General features: G+C 51.1%; 1 long non-coding RNA gene across 1 annotated transcript; it reads left to right on the forward strand.

Moving 5' to 3' along the window:
• Window positions 1-436: 436 nt before the first annotated feature.
• On the forward strand, window positions 437-1,211 carry LOC107184043. The gene is made up of 3 exons (XR_001514860.1): window positions 437-476; window positions 591-606; window positions 1,037-1,211. It is a non-coding gene; the product is annotated as an uncharacterized LOC107184043 (long non-coding RNA).
• Window positions 1,212-2,642: the final 1,431 nt, after the last annotated feature.

A 2,642-nucleotide genomic window follows, 5' to 3' on the forward strand; every position in this document is an offset into this window, starting at 1 on the left:
CCACCTCCCTACTGATCCTCCTCCCCTGGGTACTTATCTTCCATATCTGTCCTTACTCAGGCAATTGCTCTGAGAACACCTGGACAGGTTTCTGCTCAAGCCAGAACCGACCAACAGGGCTCCCGAGGATCAGCCCTTCACCCGGGTGACTCGGTCCTCCTTAAGAATCTACATCCAAAAGCCTTGGAGCCTAGGTGGACGGGACCTCACACTGTAATCCTTACAACCCCCATCATGGGCAAACTACTTGGCGATCCATCGTGGCACCACTTCTCCAGGCTCAAGAGGACCCCGGAGCAGCATGACTTATATAAGTGTGAGGTGTTGGGCTCCACTAAGGTCTGCCTTAGTCACCCTCCCCCTCCTTCTTCTCCTCCCGGCCCTGAGCAACCTACACCCACCCCCAACCTGCTTATGTGTGGAGGTGCAAGGTCCGTGAAACCTACTACCAGGACAGCACACAAGTCACCCAGCAGGTAGGATCTCAGGACTGCCCTCTGGTCGGATGCCAGGCGGAGATCCTGATGGCTGTCGATCTCCGGTCAGTGTCCAACGGTGGCAGACCCTATGCCTGTTTTGCTTATGACCAGCGGAACCCAGACAGGTGTAATCAAGATGTCAACACCTATGGGGGTTGCCACTGGTCTGGCTTTGTCACCCATGGTGCCTATAATGAGGTCAGGTCTGGCCCCTTTTTCTGGAAGGATGGGACCTTCAACATCAGGGTCTGAGATCCCTGGGACCAGCGATGGGTTACGGGCATTATGGGAAGGCTATACTGGAGTGGTTGGAGCTCGACCCCTTCAGGGACCATCTACATCTCCCGGAAATATGTCTTGGCCCAGGAGGCCAAAATCCAGGTCTCCAACAGCATGCTAAAGGCCGAACAGTACCTTAAAGGGAAGCTGCCCGACTCCCCCCGGGTAAAAGTCCTATCTTCTTGGCTCCAACTTATTCAACACACTACTATTCCTCAACGAGACCCGCACCCTGCCCAGTGTCTCGCACTGCTTTCTATGCGCCTCTCTCCAAAGAGCTTTGCTGGCTGCCGTCCCACTCATAACTCCTCCAGGAACCCAGGGGCAAGGTGAGTGTCAGCCTCCCTTGGCTGGCATTCCCCTTTGGGAATCCGAAACTCCAAAGCCCACCCTGGCCCCATGGATATGATACCAGACCAGTAATCCGGTAACCGGGGGATGAGTCACTTGGAACTGTACCCAAAACTACACTGCACCCGGGTACCTTCTTTCTTTATCTCTGCCTCAGTAGGCCTCGTGGGGGGCGGGGGGGAGGGGGGAGGCCTCAGGAACAGCCTAGTCTCTGCTCAGGATTTCAAGGACAAACTCCAGACAGACCTGGAGTCTACTACCGCCTCCTTAGCCTCCCTACAGGGGTAACTAACATCGGTAGCCCAAGTAACCCTGCAGAACCTGCGGAGACTCCCACAGCTCATGCTCCCCTGCCCTCAATGAACAGCTGTATTAAAAAAAAAAAAAGCCTCCACTCCCTTTTGGTGCGACTTCACTGGCCCCGCCTTTGGACCTGTGAATCTCCCCCAGGAGTGCAGATGGGAGTTCCTCCTTTGACTTGCTGGACTCTCTGACTCTCTGACTTCGTCTCCTGCACCGCGAACCTTACAATGGCTACCGATCCGAGGACTTTTTATGAGCTGCTTTTGCATTTGGGGTTGTCTGCCCAATTGTCATTGTCACCTGATGTGATGATGTTTCTGAGAGATTTGAGGGTCTCCCCTTGCTCTTCGTTCCCCCCAACAGTACAGTAATGCCCCCTGCATTATGATTGGACCACTGGCAATCAGTCTTTCAAAGCCTTCTTGTGCTGGCCACTGTTCTGGGTACTGGGACACAGAAAAAATAAAAATTAAAAAAAAAGGCAAGATCTCACCCCGTGGAGAGCTTGGTGGGTAAGGGTATGGCTCTGGATTTGAATGGCCTGGGAAGGTACCTCACTTTGCCTCGCCTCAGTTTCCTCATCTGTGAAGTGGGGTTAAATGTAAAGCACTTAGCATAGTGTCTGGCACAGAGTGGGTGCTCAGTAGGCATTTGTTACTGTTAAAGGCGAAGCCAGACAATTAATAAATGTTAACAATAATGAATAATGAATTCTGATTGGAGAAGGAAAAAGTGTCGTGGGAACACATAGTGGGGACTCCCAACCCAGTTCAGGGTCTCGTACAGGCTACTTCGGGGAAGTGATGTTTTAAATGGAGAGGTGACAGATGAGCAGGAGTTGGCTGGAGTAAAGCAGTGTTTACGTGTGTGTGTGATGAGGGGAGGTGAGGGTTGACTCTGGCAGATGGAACAGCTTGTGCAAAGGCTCAGAGGCAACAGAGGAGAGGCTAAAATGCGTCCAGAATGTCTAGAACAGTGCTGTCCAATAGAATTCTCTATGATGATGGGAAAGTTCTGCAATATCATAGCCACTAGCCAACCACATGGGACTATTGAACATTTGAAAAGTGGCTAATGTGACTGTAGAATTGACTGTTTAATTTTATTTTATTATAATTAACTTGAATTTAAATAGTCACCATGGCTAGTGACCACCATATTGACAGCAAAGGTCTCTAGAGCAGTGGTTCTCAGCCTTGGCTGCAAATGAGAATCACTGAGCTAGGTTTT

This window comes from Myotis davidii, unplaced genomic scaffold, assembly GCF_000327345.1.
Source record: "Myotis davidii unplaced genomic scaffold, ASM32734v1 scaffold764, whole genome shotgun sequence".
Classification (NCBI taxonomy): domain Eukaryota; kingdom Metazoa; phylum Chordata; class Mammalia; order Chiroptera; family Vespertilionidae; genus Myotis; species Myotis davidii.